Source organism: Protopterus annectens, chromosome 13.part0 (genome assembly GCF_019279795.1).
Source record: "Protopterus annectens isolate FY-2018-M chromosome 13.part0, PAN1.0, whole genome shotgun sequence".
NCBI classification, from domain to species: Eukaryota; Metazoa; Chordata; order Ceratodontiformes; family Protopteridae; genus Protopterus; species Protopterus annectens.
The window spans coordinates 626,101,558-626,124,490 of record NC_056747.1 but is presented as its reverse complement, the minus strand read 5'-3'; the positions used below and the strand labels follow the sequence as shown (position 1 = coordinate 626,124,490).

The window sequence follows — 22,933 nt, the reverse complement described above, 5'->3', positions numbered from 1 at the left end:
CATGTATAAATCTGTATTTACCAAAACAGAACCGTATTGTGAAGTGACCTATGAAATATCACATAGTAGCATATTTGAAGGTAATGATGACTGTTTAATGTTGAAAATGTAGAAATGTGTGATGGAGGATATAACATACATTAATCTTTAAATTTATTTATTTGCAGATTGTTGACTGGAGTAGAGCATTGTTCACAATAAAGCAATTATAGGCTAAGTCCTTGTTACAAAAATAATGACAAATTATATAGTACTCATACAGTAAACGTAAAACCAAGAATGCCACCCATGCCAAAACCAAATTAAAAAGAAACAAAAAATATGAGTTGTTTCACAATGACAATAATTTATTGAGTACTTTCATCTTTCAACAAGACAAGGTTTAAAAAGAATGCCTACAATACTTAATGGTAAAAATCCACCAGTCCTGTAACCAAATCAATGAAACATTAATACAACATATGTTAACTGCTATGTTGTATTAAAAATCTAAATATATTAAATAAATAGTATATATTATATATGTGCGTGGTGTGTTCTATATTATGAAAATCTAAGATATATACATTTTCTTCCTCAGTTCTCTCTGTATTGTAATAAATTCATTTAAGCAAGGAAATATGTCAGCCTGTAAAAACAACTGCCAGTACATTTCCCGGCTTAAGACACAATTGTTCTCTATTGAAAGATTCAGCATTCTTAAGTATAAAAAGGAAAATTCCTTAAAATTTTTACAAATTTTGGAATGTTTTAACAAAGTATTAGTGTCATCTTCTGATATCTCATTGAAAAACATTGCATTGCTTGTTTATATCTATTCTAATAAAGTCTGAGAAGTTAGAAGATAAAGGCACTCAGTAAATTATTATCATTGTGAAGACCACCTTTGTTTTTTTTTTTTTTTTTTTAGTGTGGACATACAACTGCAAGGCAGATTTACAGCAGTAAAACATAGAAATGACAAAATAATAAAATTATAAACAGTTATAATATGAAGATATTTACAAATGAGAGAAGTAGGACAATTAAAGATCCGTATTTTAATTGCATAGTTATGCACAGGTTATAGAGTTGAAAGAGAAGGCTTGTGATTGGGTTTTCTGTGCAAATTATGACATCCTGTAGTAGAAACTGTAGGGTAAAATTTAAAGGTAAGAACTAGTTGGATTCTTCTGTACTGTAATATGAACATTGCAGTGTCCGTTGACATTCTGTAAAGTACACAGGAGAGTGATAAAATAATTATCTTTCTTTCCATTTCATTCTTTCAGTGACCATACCTCTCAACCACTCCACTTCAGTTTAAAGGTTAAAAGCAGCAGCTGTTTCTCTGTTCCTTTCTGTATGCAGACCACTCCACATTCTGCAGGTTTATTGGCTCAAATCCAGCATGATATTGAACCAATGAGAACTAGACCTTCTGATATGTGTTGAGTGCCATCAGGAAGGCATTCAAATCATTTGCTCTGCTTCCTTTATTTTACACAGCTGGGAGAACTAAGGCAGTTAAGATCAATGGCTTTGGTTGTAGCTCTTGATTTGTTTGTTGCAGTGAATAGAACACCTTCCATGAATTTCACCAGCATTCTTGACAAGACTTGGAAAGAAATAGGTAGCATTCTTTAATTACTGCACAGAATGTGTAGTAACTGTCTGTCTGTCTACAAACTACTTCTGAACTTGATTACCCGATAGCAACATAAAGAATGAAGAAATGCCACACTTCTTATGTGACGGAAAGCACTGGATCAGACAGGTGATTTTGTTGGTCCAGTATGAATTGTGCTGCAGGGGTTTTGATTATAAAGTTGCAAAGCATTTGCTGGACACAACTGCAAAGAAGAAAACCAACTAGCCCACTGATTTTAGCAACACTTTGCTTTATGTTTATATCTATAAATCTATCTATATATACAAATATACACACTACTGTGTGGAGTCTGCATGTCCTCCCTGCGGTCGAGTGGCATTCGAAAGACATTCGTGAATGGGCGCACCTTCGTTGAAGGTTGGGCGTCGGGCTGGCACCTCGGCACTGTAAAAATATACTGCCAGTCATTAGCAGACCGGAGTTCCACTGTGGCGACCCCTAACCAGGAAAAGCCGAAAGAAGAAGAAGAAGATATATATATATATATATATATATATATATATATATATATATATGGTTCTACCTGACTTATATAGCTGAGAAGAGCAGAACATCGACAATGCAGAAGACCGACCTGACGGATGACAAACACCACGCCGAAGGATGCATGACATGGGGGAGGCTGTGTGTGAGTAGTAGGGACGGACGAAGGAGGCTGCGGCAGGTAAGTGTGGAGATTGTTAAGTGAGTTAGGGGACCTTAGGGTTAGTGTGTGGTTTGTGGAATGGGGATGTGTTTTGTTTTGTATGGGGTTTCGTGTTTGTGTACCGCCGTTATATATATATATATATATGTGGTTTCGTGTTTATGGACTGTCGAATATGTGGTGTCGGTGTTGTGTGGTTTCGATTATGTCAGGTAGAACCATATATATATATATATATATAGATATATATAGATATATATATATATATATGTGTGTGTGTGTGTATTTTTTAAATAAAGATACAGATACCTAGATAAGTTTGTAGGGGTTTACTAGGCTAATGACCACAAAGGACTTCTTAAACCTAGCCATGCATACCATATCTCTGACAAGTTTTGGTAACCCTTGACAAGTGTAAGCAGGGGCTTGGGAGATGAAACATTTACAAGCAGGGGTTTGGAAGGTGAACCATTTACAGGCTTCCTCTGTTCATTAGAAAGATAGGTGCCAAACCAGGGATGAATTTCCTGTTTCCCATTCAATTAACCAAGACACACTCCAATTGTGTCAGGGAGGAACTCTGCTTCATATGGATAGGGAGTCTGTTCCAGAGAAGGGGTAGTCGCTAGGATACATTACCTGTTACTCCAGCAGGTCCTATTTATATCACAGGTAAGGTTTAAGTCTTTGGTATGGGGAATTCTGGTCATATTTGTTTTGCAGATACACAAGAGATCCATCAGGTTGAGGTCTGACAATGCCTTGTATGCCAGGCATAGATCTCCCCTCAACAGCCTGGAGGAGCCAGAATACAGGGATAGGGCCTTGAGGTGGTCTGCATAGGATATGTTACTTACACTCTGCATTCTGTAAGTGAGGAATCGCTGTGGACATTGCAACTGTTGGATACATGTGGTAAAGTACATATCAAAGGGGTCATTGTACTCAATGATATGTCTGATGAATGCAAAATAAAGTGAAACAATGACTTCCTTGGATTTAGATGCCATACTTTTGTTTATAAGTTGCACAATATAGAATGATTTCCTCACTACTGTAGACATGTCATGGTCAAAGGCTAGATTAGTGTCTGTGTGTGTCACTAAGTCCCTGACTACTGGGTTAACTCTTAGGTGTGTGTTGTCAATATGATATTTACCAGGGGTGGAAGACTTCCTGAATGATACTGTTAATTATGCATTTCTTGGCATTTAGTTTTTGTCCATGGCTCGACACCAGTTATTTTTATCTGTCTGCCCTTCCTGGAGAACATTTGTGTCAGTGAGGGATTCTATGACAGCTCCTAGTTCGCAATCATCTGAATATTTAGTCAGCCAGAGGCCACTGACATTGGCCTTGACTTCAAAGAAGTAAATGTCAAAAAGTAGTGGTCTCAGGAGTGATCCCTGAGGGACTCTGCTGGTGACTGCCCTCTTTGTAGAGGTGGACTCCCCAATTCTAACTTCCTGATCATGTCTGTGAGCCAGCTGCCTATCCACTGGGTGACATAAGGGTTTATAGCTAACCTCTTGAGTTTATCAACAATGGCTGAGTGCATTATTATGTCAGATGCCTGGCCAGGTCAAGGTAAGTAGTGTGAGCTACTTTGCTCTTATCCATTGCTTTGATGACCTTCTCAAAGAAGTCCATCAGGTTGAGTAGGCATAACTTGCCCTTGACAAAGCCAAGTTGAGTTGAAGCTAGTGTCTAGATGTTTCCTATGTCATTATTGATCATTTGCATGATAATTCTTTCCATGTGAGACTAGAGAGACTTTGTAGCTTCCAGAGTCTGTAGATGGCCCACCTTTGTGCAGAGGAATGACTGTTGCTGTTCTCCATTCATGAGGCATAAAGCCTGTTTAGAGGTAACAGTTAAATAGCAATTCCAGAGGGCATAATAGATCATGCTTAATGCTATTTAGAAGACATCCTGGGATATCGCCTGAGCCCATTGAAGAAGTGTTCTTGGCCTTAGACAGGGCATTAAGGACCTGTTCCCTAATGATAACAGTAGGAGTGATATTTGATGATATTTCCTAAGGGAAGGTTGAGGGGGGAGAGTGGGATTAAAGTTGGAGTTGGATTTGTCATCCAGTAGGGCTGCTATATCTTCTGACTCAGTATAGGTGGCTCCATTAACAATAATCTCTGTTCACTATTGTATATTGCCTTTGGGATTGTGGACATAGCTAAACATGCCTTGTGGCTGTCCTTGGCCTGGGGGGCCAAATTTACCTCAAACATTTCTTTGGGAGCTCTTTGTGTAGTTTGATGAGAGTGCTTTTATCCTGCTGGGTGCTGCACCTCCTAATTTTTTGCTGTCATTTTCTTCCTTCTGTTACGCAGCCTATTGATGTTGTGATTCCACCAGGTTGCATATTTTTTTTGAGTTAGTTCTGTACTACATCCAAGTGGGTACAGCTGCTTCTGTGCAACTATTAATACGCTTGTTTAGAGTTTCTCTGAACTGTTCCACTTAGGCAGCAGTGTTCTCAGGGTTTATGGGGGGTTTAAATTTTGCCAGGTAATCACTTAACAGGAAGTTAACCTTAGAGTAGTTCCTGAATATTCCAGGATTAGCTGGGGTTCCAGGTTTTATTTTTACATTAAAGGAGGCCATTTTGTGGTCTAACCTTACCAGAGAAAACATTAGACTGGAGGGGGGGTCATCTCTCTCCCATATTAGTGAGGACCATATCCAGTAGTATATTTGCACCCCTGGGAGGTGTATTGAGACTTTGGTCCAGGGAGTTTGTGTTTACTAAATCCAGGAATCTCTGTGCCTGTACGTTTTGTGTTGTACACGATTCCCAGTTAACAGTGGGGTAATTAAAGTTGCCCGTGAATATTGTATTGGGCTGGATGGTGAGTGTTTCCAATAAGTTTAGATACATGTTATGGGTTTCCTGGGTCATAGAGGGAGACCTATAGCTTGCAAGGTAGTGGTATGGAATTTTCCCTCTGATGATTTGAATGTGGGGAAGTTCAAGTGCATTGCCCTGTTTGACAAACCTTGAGACACCTCCACATTTAGTCCCTGTCTTTGAATTAGCTGGTCTAAATGTGTGGAAGCCATTACAGCTTTGCATTGTCATTGTGCTATCCATGGTTCTAAATCAGGTCTCAGTGACCACATACACATCAGCATTCTCTAGTGTTAGGAGAGCTTGTAGGGAGTGGATTTTTTTTGTTTAGACTCCTACCATTGAGGAGAAACACCTTTAGATATTCTTGGTTTTGATTTGCTATGCTGGAAGTACTTTCAGTTTGACATTGCCTATAAAAGGCACTGTGGGGGAGAACATTGTTTTAGCTAATATTTAAAAGCCTAGAGGGGAGAGGTGAAGCCCATCCCTAGCAAAACAGTGTAGTCTGTTGACCATCTCCTTCCATGCTAACAAATATTTCACTCCCTTAGAATGAAACCAGAAACTTAGCCAGTCATGTTCTGTTCATATTGTGACATCATCCTTGGTGAAGGTAAAATGCTGCTCAGTGCTAGGCTCATACCAGCCTTAGACACATACTCCCAGAGCTCCATGATGTCTCTCTTCATATAGTCGTGGAAGAAATGTATCAGGTCATTTACACCCACAAGGACTATGACTAAGTGATACTGGTACTTGTGGTCCAATGAGTGTGAATGTAATGTGGTGGATCCTGGCCCCTGATAAGCAACTAACTGTGACTTTCTCCTTAATCAGCCCAGTGAGAGGGACATCAACGTGCCTCACAATGGTGTCTCCAATGATCAGAATGTTGGACTGTTTGGTGGCTTGCCTTATGGGCTTAGAAGCAGAGGCTCCATGAGATGCGGTTATATGTGTTGAGGTGGGTGTTGTTTTAAAAGGCTGCACTTCATCTAGGAAGTCTTTGGGTTTTAGGAAGGTTACATTTCAGTGCCTCAGCATATGTGGGTCTATGTGTCTGCTTTGAACTTTTTGATGGGTGTAGATTGTGTACTACTGACAATCTGATTGACATTAGGAGTGCTTTTATATGACAGTTTTGCCTCCAGTGACATTGTGTAAAATCCATCTGTCACATACCATATCAGTTTGCTTGAGTATTAACCGGCTCTCAGTAAACATGAGGCAATTTTTACATTGTGTTAGGATGCCCATATCCTCTAAGCTGGTAATAGAGATAGTGGGAAAGTACATATCCTTGACCCTTTTCTATTGATTAGATGGTTGGAGTGAGAATAAAAATAATATAAATATAATTATAAGTAATATAAATATCAGGAGTATTGGTTTAGAACTTTGTGGCAGTGCTTGTCACTGCAAACTAGTTGCCCTGTTTACAACTAGGTATTGGTTTATTGGTTTCAAGAGCGCTTTTACAGGAAAAATGTCGACTCAAGGTGTCTGTGTCATTCAGCAACATTTTAAGAAATTTTTGTTTTTTGTACAGGAAAAAGTGACTCTTTTTGAAAGGAGGGGTAACTGGGAAATGTATGTTGAGAAGCATGAACTATATTGATAAGTGTTGCTAGATACCACCAGGCCCAGGGTATCAATGAAAAAATATCCATCAGTTGTTTATTAGGGCGGCCACAGTGGTGCAGTGGTTAGCATTGCCGCCTCACAGCAAGAGGTTCTCTGGTTCGATCCTCGGCTGGGGTGCCTTCTGTGCGGAGTCTGCATGTCCTCCCTGTGGTCTCGTGGGTTTCCTCTGGGTGCTCTGGTTTCCTCCCACATCCCAAAGACATGCTGCAGGTGGATTGGACACTCTAAATTGGCCCTAGGTGTGAGTGTGTGCATGTGTGTGCCTTCTGTGGAAGGTTGGGCGCTGGGCTGGCAACTTGACACCGTAAAATTCCACTGCCAATCATGAGCGGATAAGGTGATCTGCTGTGGTGACCCCTAACCGGGAAAAGCCAAAAGAAGAAGAAATTTATTATTAATTAAAAAGGCACATATCTAATTCTAACATTGTAAAAATGTAATGGTGGTTCACCATTTAACATGGTGATTAGTTTACATTATGTTAATATGAATGAATAGTGTTCATGATTGTGTTTAATGTCATTTTTCGCAGTGAAGTACCATTGATTGGTTATTGAATAAGATCTTAACTGTTTCAAAGCAGTTTTATTTTTAAGCAGAATGGCTTAATAGCCACTAGGTGGCAGTGTATGACTTTTGCTATTTAAGCAATAGTGCTGAAGATGAAGTTGATGTTTGGAATGAAGTGGACAAAAGAACTAATTAAATTATACTGGGTTTCATGTTCTGTTGACTGCACGTGTGTTTTTTAATGTATAGTACAATCCTGTTGATGGATTTTCTTGGTTGTTATATATTTATGTATTTATGCGTGTTTTTGGTTCCATGTCAACATAATTAAAAGTAATATACTGAAAGTCATAATACTAATTGTAAAATGTTGAAATATCAAAATTCTGAAATGTTAAAATATTAAAATCAAAATACATACTACGTTACATGTGAAGAGAGCTGAACTGCCCCCCCCCCCCCCCCACAGGACCCATACTAGAACTTCTATCAAAGAGAGAATACATTGTTGATTGGTTGTGTACTAGAATAGTGTATGTATGTAGTACATGTATGACATTAGTGGGTATTTTGAGTTCAGCTTTGTAAAGTTTCAATATTTTGGTATTTCAGGATTTTACATTCAGTATTAGAACGTTAAATATACAACTATTCAGTAAGTTGCCACATGCTCATATATACTTATGCATAAGCATATATATATATATATATATATATATATATATATATATATATATATATATATATATATATATATGTATAGAGTGTGTCAGTTGAGAGTTGTTCTGTTGACTTTGATCACTTGATCGATAGTGCTGGTGTGAGATTGCTAGAATATTACAGTTAGAAAATGTGCCCCTGCTCCACTGTTATGCAGTTGCAGAGTTAATACATACATACACATATGTACTTGTAGGAGGGGGTGTGAGTGTTCAGAGAGGCTTGCCCCCCTGCACAAATACTGCTTTGTGATTCACATGTTCCACATTTGTCTTGGAGCATGCACATTTCTGTGTCTGCATTATGATTATTTTGTAATGATATTCAGTGCCACAGTGTTTTGCAAGCATGATGTATCTTACAAACACACACACACACACACACACACACACACACACACACACACACACACACAAACACATGTGTGTAGATATAAAGATACATTTAGATAAATATATATATTTATAATGTGAGAAATTTGTGAGTGTTCATACGTATACTGTGTGCATCTGTTGTATATATTTTGTGTGTGAGCATGTGTGTGTGTGTGTGTGTGTGTGTGTGTGTGTGTGTGTGTGTGTGTGTGTGTGTGTGTGTGTGTGTGTGTGTGTGTGTGTGTGTGTGTGTGTGTGTGTGTGTGTGTGTGTGTGTGTGTGCGGTATCTCCTGAGTGAGATTTTAAGCTAAAGTAGCGAAGAGCTCCGGAGTATGAGGAACACATTGCATTCGACCATAAGCGAACCCACTGTTCCACTGTTCTTCATTGAATAGCTTTGGCTCCACTACATGGCTCTTGACTGGTTTGCATACTGCAATTACCGCTTATCAGTATGGCCGTATGCAAACCAATTAAATAGCTACTCCACTGTTCTGCACTGAACAGCATTGGCTATGGTTTTTGATTGACTCATATTCTGCAATAACAGCCAATTGTCATTGCTATATATGAACCTGTCAAATAACTGTTCCTGAGAATGGGAGCCAATGAGAGCTCCCAAATACGTGACCATTCATGTACCAGGAATGGTTGTGGAAAACTATGTTTAAAGAGAGGGAGAAAAAAATAAAATAGGAGCAAAACAGTACCAAAGTAAATAACTGCAATATCAGCAGTTAATAGGAATCCTTTTAACTGCTGGTATTGCAGTCATTTACTTTGCTACTGTTTAGCTTCTATTTTATTTTTTTTTTCCCTCTCTTCAAATGCATACTTCTCAACCTCCTAGAGTAAGAAATCTGGACAAAGCCAATAGCCATACATAACATGGTAATAAAGCCACAAAAATAGGGAGAATTTTTAGATACTGCTCTTAAAAACTTAGCAAGTTACTAGAGTAACAGGTTTTGGGTTACAATACATGATCTGAAGGATATGATATCTGAAACTCAAATTTCTGTCATTATCTTATTATTTCATTCCTCTGTGATTTGCCCGAAAACTACATATTTTATGATGAACAGATCAAAAATATAAGGCATAAATTTGGGCATTCTGCAAAAGTCTGGGCAGTTGAGAGATATGACAAGGGTGAGTGTGTGTGTGTGTGTGTGTGTGTGTGTGTGTGTGTGTGTGTGTGTGTGTGTGTGTGTGTGTGTGTGTGTGTGTGTGTGTGTGTGTGTGTGTTACATTATACATATACATATATTGATTCATCATATGGTCAAGGTACACTTTTCACACAGTGCGAAAATAGGGTGTTCCACATTTTGATTGTCACACATTGCTATGGTCTGTGTTCCGCACTGGCCTCTTGGCACGTTGAGACCCCCCCCCCCATGAAAATGTGAATTTATGCATATGCAAGAATTTAAATGCTTTGATTTTGGACCCCCTGATATTATTTTTGAAGGTTTTGCCCTGGTTTTGATGTCTGTCAAGCTGAGAGGTATGTCAGTGACATGCATCCTTCTAGTAAATATTTTCAAAGGATACAAGATTTCTTTTGATGGATACAGAAATAAAAGCCATATTTAGTACATAAGCTGACCTGTGATGTATATATAAAATAGTAATGTGATTCCTATATTCATTCCTACTGTATTCCTCAGAATTTGATATAATATCTTATAAGATTTTGATCACTGTTTCTGACTGACTATCAAAAACTAGGAATTGAGAGATGATGTTACATAGGTTTACACCTCCATAAACCACATAGATGGGTTATTAAGCTTTTTTGTAAATATATTATTAAAAGTTAGAAAATTTTCTTCACATTAAAAATGACACCATTAGATGAAAATCACATACTAATCTAAAACAGTTGCAAATAATTGAACAGTAATCTAAAAATGCAAATATGAAACAGGTTTGAGGTATTTGCATATTTCACTGTCTGCAAACACTTGCACTCAGTCGTAAATCACATAAACATATTAAAAAGGAAGTGTTGCAGTCTTCCTGATATTTAACATTAATTTGATCTACTTTTCATATGAATGACTGCTACACAAGTGTTCTTAAAAAAATGTTGAATCATACCTGACCAGGATCCTAGATTCCAGTATCCCTAATTCCAAAATCAAAGTAACAGTTTGGGTGACTAAACAGATGGCAATACCTGCCGACAAAAGTAGCAGAAGCAGATTGGGTGATTCTCAGGGTTGGTGTATGCCCTGCACATAGGGGTGCTGGGGGCTTGCCCCCCTGCAAAAAATGTTTTCTTTTTAATTTTGTTTTAAGGCTTTTGCATGGGCTGAAACTGATGCTCAGCGCATGCCTAGTAGTGTGTCAACATGCATAATGTCGATTATCTGGTACGGATATTTTTCAAGTCAATATTTGTGTCGTTCGATAAAGATATGTAAATATGTATATATATATATATATATATATATATATATATATATATATATATATATATATATATATATATATATGAGTCTATGTCAGATGATTGATAGACTAAAATCTAAAACTACACTAGTTTGTATTATGTTTTGAATCGTGACCATGGTTATGTAGAGACAAATGTATTAGAAAGTTATTTTAATCATTTAATGGATGTAAAGGTGAATTTATGGATCATTACTACTTGTATTATTATTTTTTCTTGCTCTGAATGGTTATTAATAACTAAATAATTATCAGTAGTATTTATTATTTATAGTGGACTGTTTTACATGTCATAATCATGATTTCCAGAAATGTAATATAATCAGTCATTATATGCTGATTTTGTTTAAACAACTCTTTAAATTCATTACCATGTCTTTATTTGTTTAAAGGTTTCAGTTGTTGGTGACTTAATTTTCTAATTGCTATTTAATTAAGTAATAGCAATGACATCACTGTTGCTGACAAAGCTGTGGGGAGCAGCAAAACTGGTTTAATAATAAATCATTAAGTTTATTTGGTCTCCTTGCTGATGCTGGTTTTTTTTTTTTTGAAGAGTTATATATTGTAAGTTGCACACCAAGTTTCTTTTTTTTGTTTTCGAGTGATAAGACCATTTTTCTCTATACGAATGATGTCTACTGATGATTTGATTTTTTTTTCTAACCTGTTTCTTCTGGAAGCTGAAGACATTGCTTACTTCATGACTGTGATAGTTGTGAGCACTTCCACAGGACATAAGACTTCAGTGTAAGTTTCTTTGCATTCAGCATTATAGCTACTTATGGATGCAAGTAAGAAATTGTGCTCTAATGCATGGAATTTAAAGCTTTTAGTAAGATGTTAAAGCTGAAATATCTCCACAGGTATTCGATTTTTCCACAACCTGGAGTGGGTTTAGATGATGATATCATTTAGTAAATGGCAGCTTTATCTTTTGTTAAAGCATTGTTTGGATATTATGAAAGACAGTTCCAGCTGCATAGAGCTGAGGTGGATTGCTACTTTGAACATTCAAATTGACAAAGACTTTAAGGCACATTTTGAAAAAATATAAATATTTTCTGGATAATTTGAAAATAATATTAAACAACGTAAATTAACTAAATATTTTAGGGACTTATCTCATTACAAATGAGGCAATATGTTTGACAAAAAAATCAAGAAAAATGTCAGGCTAGTTGCAAATGCAAACATGGTTCCATTTTCTTACGTATTACTGTGTCTGCATTTTCATTTGCTAAAGAATAGGCTGGTTTTGTGTGTATTAGATATACATAATGATGCTATGACATTTCTTCTGGTATGAAAAGGATGTTTATCACAAAATGATCCTAAAATGAAATTCTGAGCATTGATCATTCAGTTCTGATGTTCATCAGAAGCATAATTTTATCATTACATTTCATGAATACTGAATATGCATTAAAAATCCATTTAACCCAGTTGTTATTTATATGCTAATAATTTAATAATGGTTAGTATGTTCCAATGCATATACTTTGAAGTATAACATTACTTTTCCTGTGCTGAAGGTTCTCAGCTTGCATCTATTTACTCTACAAAGTGGGTCATTTCTCCATCAGGACACATATTCTTTTGTGATGCATTAATTTATTACTTTTGCCTGCTTCTCTACAATTTGCTAATTACAGTTCCACTTAGTTTATGAGTTTTATATGGTTTACTTATATAGCAAATAAGCTCCTTATAGCATTACATACTATATACAATTTTCATTTTCTTTGTTTAATTCTATCAGCGGTAAATATGAGCAGGATAGAAATGTTTCTGATAAACATTTGGAGGAGGTTAGAGATGCTTGCTTCCATGAAACCCTTTTAAACAAATGAATTGTTTCATTATGAGAATATGTAATTCAAGTGTAGAAATTTGCAGAAAGGAAAACACTAGATAAATAAAATGTTAGAAAGGAGAGCACTTGGTAAGTACAATGGAATTTACAAAGTTATTTTAATTATTTCTACCATGAAGCTTACTTGTCTAACTTTACAAAATAAATGTTTTCAGGAAAAACAGTCAGACAGCATTTTAGTAAAATTGTCCAGAAAAGTGACTTCTTGAGTATCCATATATACATTTAGCAACTGTTAAAGAAATAAAGGAAATTTTCTGTAAGTAACCTACTGCTTCACTTACAGTGTATGTTCATAAAGGCTTATTATTATTTTATATAGTTAGAGGTGAAATGTGCCAGTTTTGTATAGTTCTTATTAACAGAAGTGTATAAACCAGTGTCACTATCAAACATTCAGTTTAGCAGTTTCCATTTCTATTCAACCTCTTTATCTTTATAAAATTTTGTTTGATTTTTTTATTTGTACTTCTTGGTATACTAACCTAAAATATGGACTGCAGCTACACAGGATGTTCTTGTGAACTTCGATTTCTCCTCCACTGACCTCAATAACTGCATCACAGAGTTTACCCTGTAGTCTTAGTTCATTGATGATTTCGCATGATGCAAGACTCATTTCCCTCTGCACAGGGACCATTTGCAGTCTAAATGTTGTTGATGGTTCTGCCATTTTTAAATCTTCCAAGCACCAACTACTAGAATGTTTTCTTTAATAGAAAACCAGTCTATTATTTCTGTATTTGTCCTACTAATAGAGTTTTGGATTTATACTGATCTTTAGTCTACAAGTTCTAGAACTCCGCAATGACTGTCATCATAAGTGCACAGCGGTACATTCTAGAACAACTTCAGTACAATGACAGCTGTATAAGTAAGGAACAGAGTAAATGCAGCATTGTCTACACTCTATAAGTGTTATCTTAGAGAAGAGTATACCTTTTTATTTATTTAAATTCATTTCAATAATTTTTAATTTTTTTATGTTAAACTAATGCAAGCGTGTGTATGCCTAACATAGCATGACAGATGATCTGAGTAGCATAATCTAGCATATCATTTATTTTATCAAGGAATTGGTTACAGAGTGTTGTAGCTCCAGTGATGCATACTAAATGTTTTGATGAACAGAATGCCTTTGGAAGCACAATGCTGCTGTTCTGCTGCTGAACTATACTAACAACAAACTTTTTTATTAGCACTCCATAAGATGGTCATCAACAACTAGCCACAAAGCCCATGTGGTCCTACCATTTAATCCACCTGAATGAGAAGACTATACATCAGTCTGGTAATGGGAGGGAATGCAGTAGTCTGGGGAGCTGACTTAGATAAGTTGCACAGCTCATGATTACACTGCGGGTTTACTGCCAATATCGTGTGTAACTTGTACTTTATCATAGTAACTATCATATGTGCAGTCCTCTTACCCTGTGTTCCATTCAAAACAAGATATGCAGCACTGATATTACAGACAGAAAGACAGACAGAAAGAGAGAGAAGCATTCTGCCACAGTGGATTATGAGGCACTCTCAGGGATGCTGTGACATAACTAGGATACACTATGGTTCACATGGAGATATAACAAAGAAGCAAATGATTTGCTGTTATGTTTGTCATAAATGCATACACGCCTACAAAAATATATACATATATGCATGTGTATATATATATATATATATATATATATATATATATATATATATATATATATACACACACACACACACACACACACACACACACACACACACATTTATATATATATATATATATATATATATATATATATACACACACACACATATAAAGGTGCCTTCTCTCCCAGTAAAATAATAAACTCTTTTGTTTTCCAAAAAATACTTAAAAGATTTGTCCTTCTTATAAATAATCATAGGGAAATTACCAATCTTATTCGGTAAAAGGGAATCCATTGATAATAATCTCTAATTTCTTTTAATAAACTCTGTTACTGCCAAACTATCCAAAGTATAGGTGGTAATAAAAGCAGCCTTATCAAAACTGTCTTACCTATTGCTTAAACCCCAATTTTCCTTTGCTGACCATTCAATATTGATAAGAGTAGGGGTATACACACCCAAAGATCTCTTGTTAATAACTTCTGTTTTAATTTCATGTAAAAAAGCCTCCGGATAACCTGTAGTAATAAACATGTTAAGCACCTTATCACATTTAGAAATAAAAGTATTGTGGTCCATTATCATTCTTGCAAGCCTAACTAGCTGGCCTTTAACAACAAATGTAGTGCCTGCCCCCAGTGTAGTTATATTACTGAAGGGGACAGATATTGTGTTAATGGGGTACAATATATGACCAATAGCCATTTTATTGTATGTCACGGAATGTGATCTGCTTAGCTCAGTGTTTGCAGTGTGCAGCTTATTATGTGGGATAAACCTCAAGAAGATTGAGAGACAGGATCTATGAACATTTTTGGCCATGAAAAAGAAAAAGCCCACTAGTGCACTATTTAAGCACATATCAGCATACCCCACTAATACATTTGTGTTCATGGTTATAGACCATATCAAAATGGATCCCCAAGGCTGAACAGTGGATGAACATTTGAACCTTAAGGAGCTGAAATGGCAAATTAGATTAAATGCTACAGCTCCACCTGGTTTAAATGAAGGTTGTTCATTGGTCCCTGTATTAAGGTTAAAACACTGTGGAATATAACTACAGTAATTTCATTCCTTGTTTATTCAGGAAGCTTTTATGGTTTATAATTATGGTTAATGAATTAAGAGCATGTGACTGAATGGAAGTTTTGTATTGGTGGTTGTTTATTTAAATAGGTGAGGTTGAATATATTCATTAGTTCTGATGATGTTCTAATTTGAGAATGAAAGCCCTTAACTGTAATTATTTTTAATAAAGTTTAGTTTTTTATTACCTTGGTGGTATCAACTTGTGGTTCCCGATTTGACTGTGTTGATTATTTATATCCATAACTCCCTTTTCCCAATTTTTACCCAAGGGATTGGGGTGTCATATCAACAGTTATCATCGTCTAGAGCCAATGTTCTCACTGCCAAGTGGGTAACCCAGCCACAATAGTTCTTCTATAACACACACTCAGGTGCATGTATGGCCAGTATAGAGTTTCCTATCCACCTACTGCATGTCTTTGGAATGTGAGAGAAAATCGGAGCATCCAGAGAAAACCCATAAGGACACAGTCTGCATGTCCTCCCTGTGTTTGCTTGAGTTTTCTCTGGATGTTGTGGTTTGCTCCCACATTCCCAGTACATTCATTAGATGGATTGGACACTCTCAATTAGCTTCAGGTGTGGACGTATGTGTGTGGTATAGAAAAACAACCGCAGCAGAGCTAGCGACCTGGTGGTGTGAACATTGTCTCTAGAAGATGGTCACTATTGATGCAACACTCTGACCCATATGCAAAAATGGGAAAAAGGAGATAATGAATGGAGGATATATATATATATATATATATATATATATATATATATATATATATATATATATATATATATATATATATATAGATATGTGTGTGTGTGTGTGTGTGTTTGTGTGTGTGTGTGTGTGTGTGTGTGTGTGTGTGTGTGTGTGTGTGTGTGTATATATATATATATATATATATATATATATATATATAGATGTGTGTGTGTGTGTGTGTGCGCGTGTGCATATTTAGGAGAGTTAAATGGTTAAATGTTGTATTAGTTTTACTTATTAGTGACTAAATCATTAAAAGTTAACAGAAGAGTTCATTAAAAAAGGAGAACTATATAAATGACTTTGATGAACCTTTACTCAAACCAAAGCCCATTTATCACGGAATCTCTTAAACCCCAAATCATCACTAGGTGATATATACTGACAGTGCTTTCCAAAACCAAAACTACCTCCTGCATGAGACCTGATAATATATATAGCTGTTTAATAAACAGTACTAAATGAGCCCTGTCAAAGTCAGTCCTTAAACTATTTAGCCTGAGTTTAGTCACAGGCTGTGTGCCTGACCTTACACGCAACAGTATTGATGTCACTCCACAAGGGTGGCTGTACAACACTGACCCTGTGAATTAAGCAGTTTAGCATTACTAAGGATTGAGCCTGTCTGATGAATTTGGTTAACTTCTTTAAAAGCATAACACAGGTGCTCAATATCAGTTATGCTCTCCACATGGCATAACTTGACCTGGCCAAGGCATATGACACAATCTCCCATGCTAAAATACTTAGTAAGCATAATGCATTACAAACAGATAATGGTAAGGTCACTTGTGAATTGCCTAAAGGACAGAACCCACAAAGTGCATGTAGCTGGTGTCTCTTTAGAGAATATGAAGGTGGCCAGCGGTTTTGCACAGGACTCAGTGCTGGGATATCTTTTATTTGGCATTTCCTTTTCTGATATCTAGACTATGAACAAAGTCATCTGACTAAACAAATTTAAAGCAGATTGCTGGTATACTAAAACTGGCCTCAACTTAAATGCAGAAAAAGAAATGCTCCATTGTCACATTTGATAGACAATGCCTCCCCCATACAGCACAAACAATACTCCACTTCCCAATGAAATGTGGTTAGGGACCTTGGAACTTAGGTTGATAATTTCCTCTTGTAGCAACAATATTCAGAAAGTCCTTCTACTTAGCACAGCTAATTGCTAAGGGAATATAATCTGAATTTAAAGAAATAATTGCCCGTTTTGTGATGTTTTTCTTTTTGGTTTTGATGGTTGTGTTATGAAGTACTTTAACTTAATGAAAGCTAATAAAAAAAAAAAATCAGCAGCTGAGTGAATAATCTGATAGTAGAACACTATGTGGCCATACTGCTATAATGAGTAAACAGCAGGCCTTTTGTATGCAGTGTTAATACAAAAGTGATCCTACTATGTGCAAAAATAAAGAGTTGAGGCAGAACTTTTGCCTTCATGAAAATGGTACAATAGTCCTAGAACCTACCCACATCACTCTATAATTGCCACTGCTGCTCTGACTGCCCTCTCTACTCCGATCCTTTTGCTGACTGCAAAGGCCAGCATAGCTAAGGACACATCTTGTTTGCTGTAGCTCTGTGGTAAAGGTTGAGGTCTGTGTCTATACAGCAGTGTTCATCAATCTTATGTCTCAGTGTGTCTCTAAGATGACACGTGTCAGTCCAGTTGCTTGACTGAGCACCTACCCAGAGGGTTGCAGAAGGAACAAGAGCATGAGTTGCTTTTTGCAGACATTTCTATCAGTACTGCTCAAAATGCCTCATTCTATTTTCTCAACAAATGCCAGGAGTAACAAACCTAAAGCCCTCACAGCAGCCTCTGTTGAATATCCTTAAAGTCACCAAGGCATAGCAAACATACTTGCAGACCATTTGTGCAAGCTTATCTACAGGTAGCTTGTGCAAACTGATGCATGAAATGTACCTTTAGAAAAAAAATTAGTTAACAAGCAGTACAAATGCACATAATGGAAGGCAAATGCATGTACCTTCAGAAAAAAATGTAGTTAACAAGCAGTACAAATGAACGTAATGGAAGGCAAGTGCAAACACAGATTAAATTCCACTTTTCCAGACCACATATCTGGTGGTTTTCTGTCTGTACAGAATGGAAACCTAAATCCCCTATCATTAATAGCCACATGTGTCTGCACCATGACTACTTATGAACTATTCTGATGATATGAAAATAGAAAATAGGTTATAGTTAACCAAGCAAACTGACTGTAAACTGGGTAAAGCAAGTACTTGAGTAACAAATGCTGATGTTCATAGGTTCATAGGTTCATAGGTTCATACTAGGCTATCTGCCCTAGGGCATTTATAAGCCTAGCCAGAGTTGTGTGTCTTTCACCACCCCTTAGGTTGAAGAATACTATACCCATTAGTTTGCCATGCCTCTGTCCAGCAGTGATACAGAGATGATCCCATCTCCCATCCACTGGTCAAGATTCCTCTTGAACAGAGCCAGCGAGGTGCTCTGTCTCACATGGACCAGGATTCTGTTCCACAGCATAGGGAGTCTCTGGGTGATGAATCTGTCCCTCCAGCACATCCTATTTATATCCGTGTTGAGGTTTAAGTCTCTTGCTCTTGTGGCTCTGGTGGATTTGGATTTTTGAGGTGGAGCATGTCCATTAATTCGGGTTGGACATGGCCTTGTATGTCAGGCACAGGTCACCTCTGAGCACTGAATAGAGCTGGAGTTTCTTCAGTCGGGCAGCATATGGCATATTTTTGAGCCTTTATCCTTTTGGTGAGGAACTTTTGGGGTCTTTCCAATTGCTGCAGCTGTTGGGTAAGATACATTCGAATGGGGCATTGTACTCAATCATTGGTCTGATAAGTGAAGAGTACAGGGAACAATGACCTCCCTTGATCTGGATGTGAATCCTTCATAATCAGGTGGGCAATGTAGAAGGTCCTCCTAACCACTTTGGCAATGTGAGTGTCAAAGAAAGGTTACTGTCAACTTGGGTCCCCAGGTCCCTGATAACCTCTTCTGTGCTTAATGGATTGCCACCGGTTACCTTGTTTTACCAAAGGGTATGACTATACATTTTTGGCGTTTAGCTTAAGGCCATGGCTCTGGCACCAGTTATCCATTTCTATGAGACCTCTCTGAAGGATATCTGTGTCTGATGGATTTTCAACTATTTGCAGTCATTTGCAAACTTTGTCAGCCACAATCCTCCTATGTTTGCCTGCACTTCTGAAAAGTAGATGCCGAACAAGAGGGGCAGGACTGAGTCTAACATGGCACTAGCAACTCTAACCCTGTGGGTTCTGTCCTTGAGCCAGTTTGCAACCCATCTTGTGACATATGGGTTTACATTTAAGCTGGTGAGCTTTTCTATGATATTGCAAGGTCAAGGTAGGCTGTGTGAACTGCCTTACCCTCATCAATGGCCTTGGTGACTGTTTCCCCTATGTCTTTATTTATGAGTTCCATTATGATCCTCTCCATAGCTTTGCAGACCAGGCTTGTTAAGCTTATCCATTGATGCTGTGTTTTCACCTGGGCATTTGAGATGATTGGGAGGCTACACTTTGCTGGGATAGATATTTCTCCTTTGGGGGAGGGAGGGAGATTTTCACTGAACCTGTCTGCCAGTATGTTTGCAATGTCTGTGGGTTCAGTGATTTTTGTATCATTTTGGACTAATTCTGAGCATATCTAAAGTTGGCCTTGGATGATTTTATGAGTTTTTACTAGTATTGATCAGACACCAGATCGGGTGCTTGCCTTTGTATATATATTTGTATATATGTTAAAATATATACACTGTCGAAATATGCAAGCAAGACAAGAAGGTCTCAGATTTTTCCCTGGAAGATTATAGAGATATTTTCACACCCCTGCATGAACCCAGCATATGTTTTCCATGATGGTGGATGGGTGTTGAAACTGTAGAAGTGATGGCAGATGTACATGGGTACCTATTTTTTTGGGATTGCTGTGTCTTGATGATTTCAAAATTCAATTGAAGGCCTTATTGGAATATTTTTCTTCTTCACATACCATTATCTAAAGTAATATTTATGTTGTGTATAGATGTCATGTAAGGCTTAAATACAACTGAAGAGAAGATGCTTTTGCCTTAAAGGACCACAGGGATTAGAAGCTGAAAAATATATATTTTTTTCTTACTGTGAATTTTTCACATTCCAAATTTACTAGCAATACGGTAGCTACTTATTACTAATTTTAATGTATTTCTATTCCTCAATGCCCTCATGGAAGCAGCATGCTAATATGATTTTTTTTCTTGGAAAGCAACTTCTTACCCACAATGCACTGTTGGGGTGCAACTGATAATAGGAGAACACCCTAGTCCGTCTTCACAGTTCACAGTCCCATCCATGTAGTATGGAAACAATGATACTGTCACATTCAAGTATCCTTAGCAAAAATGTTAGTGACTTTTTTGCACTGAGTCATATATTTGTTTCCTACATGTACTAAATAGCTCTAAAAAGTTCTTACATCAGAATAAAGACGTAAGTGAAGTAATGTAGTTTTTTCTAAAAGTGATATTTTGTGAGTAGCGGGTCATGTATTCCTTCTCTGGGTTAGCCAGAATGCTGTGTTTCCTGGTTTGCAAAGCTCGGCTAATTATTGAAGTTGCTTTCAGTGGTTATCAAATTTATTCAGTTTCAGGTTACAAAAGTTTTATTAGTTTTACAGCACAACAGAAGGGCAAGAATGCACCCTTGCATGACATAACAATGTCAAAGACTTGTGAATTTTGAGGCTGAACAATTTTATGACTTTTACAAGAAGTTAGAAGCACCCTGTTGTGTGTTTTCCTTGCAAAAGTCTTTCAGATGTGATTGACAAGATCAAGGTATCATAGGATCATAGGATCATAGGAGGTTACTAGGCTATTGGCCCTGAGGCCCTTATAAGCCAAGCCAGTAGTTTAGCCCATGTTTAGACAAGTCAGCACCCAGAGCCCCTGTCCAGCAGGGACACAGGTGGAATGCCAGGAGTGTATTTTCTGTTTCCTATCCAGTTATCCAGGTTGTGCTTAAAAAGGGATAATGAAGTACTCTGCTTGACATGGAGAGGGAGTCTATTACACAGATGGGAGAGTCACTGGGACACAAATCTGTCCTGACAACAAGTCCTATTGATATCACAGACCAGGTTGAGGTCACGCGTACAGGTTGCTTGAGTGGAGCTTGACTTACGGATATGCAGCAGTCCCATTAAGGCGGGGTCTGAGATTGCTTTATATGCCTGACAGAGGTCACCTCTGAGGAGTCTGTATGAAACTGAGTAGAGGGACAGGGCTTTTAGCCTATCTGTGTAGGGTAGGTGTTTGAGGCCCTGGATTCTCCTGGTGAGGAACCTCTGTGGTCTCTACAGCTGCTGCATATGCTTTGTGAGGTAGATGCTGAAGGGGGTGTTGTATTCAATAATAGGCCTTATAAGGGAAGAATACAGGGATTTTATGACCTATTTGTCCCTGGATGAGATATGCTTACTTATGAGGTGGGCCATGTAGAAAGCTTTCCATACAATGGAAACAATATGGTGGTCAAAAGTCAGGTTGCTATCAACCTGGATGCCCAAATCCCTCACTACTAATTGTGTAATTAGGACATTGTTATTAATGTGATAATATGTGGGGATGTCACTCTCCCCAAAGGGGATGATGATGCATTTTTTGGCATTCAGCTTGAGGCCATGTTTCTGGCACCAGTCATTTGTTTGGGTGAGACCTTCTTGGAGGACATCCACATCACTTGGGGAATTGATGACTGCGCCCACTTGCAGTCATCTGCAGATTTGGTCAGCCATAGCCCACTGGTTTTGGCCTGCACCTCTGAGAAGTATCCCAAATAACAGAGGCCCCAAGACCAATTCCTGGGGTACACCACTCATTACGGGTCTACTGCTTGAGGTGTCTCCCCCTATTTTGATTAGATGGGTTCTATCAGTGAGCCAGTTTGCTACCCATCTGGTAACATATAGATTGATGCCTAGTTTGGAGAGTTTATCTACTATGCCCAAGTGGAGAATAGTGTCAAAGGCTTTGGCCAGGTCAAGGTAGGCGGTGTGCACCATCTTCCCCTCATCCATGGCTTTGGTGACTGTCTCAAAGAAGTTGACCAGATTTAACAGACATGACCTCCCTTTGGCAAAGCCAAACTGTGTGGGGTCAAGTGTTTGAGGTTGCCAATGTCCCTGTTAATGAGGTCCATGATAATCTGTTTCATGGCCTTGCAGATCAGGCTAGTTAGGGCAATGGGTCTATAATTTCCTGGACTGGTGGATGCTCCACCTTTGTGTAAAGGGATGACAGGGTATGTCCTCCACTCGGCTGGGACAAAGCCAGTATTCAGGCTTTGGTTGAATAGGGTGCCTAATGGTGCTGCAAGTTCATGCCCGAGTTCATGTAGGATGCAGGATGAGATGTTATCGGGTCCCATGGAGGCTGTATTTTTTGCCTTTGAAAGGGCAGTGATGACCTGTTCCCTAGAGATAAAGGGTGGGGGGCAGGTACTGGGGATGTCCTGATTTACTGATGGGGGGACAGAGGGGAGGAGTTTTCACTGAATCTGTCAGCCAGAGATTTCATTCAGCCCTAAAATAACATATTGAGAAAGCTGACAAGATAAAAATACCAAAAAGGAGGAGAAACTGCTAAGTCATGGTTGTTTAATATATGAAGATA

The 22,933-nt window shown here is 37.7% G+C and overlaps 1 pseudogene; it reads right to left on the bottom strand.

Moving 5' to 3' along the window:
• LOC122787944 overlaps positions 1–13,424 on the bottom strand; it is a 43,546-nt pseudogene extending 30,122 nt beyond the window's left edge.
• Between the last annotated feature and the right edge of the window lie 9,509 nt (positions 13,425–22,933).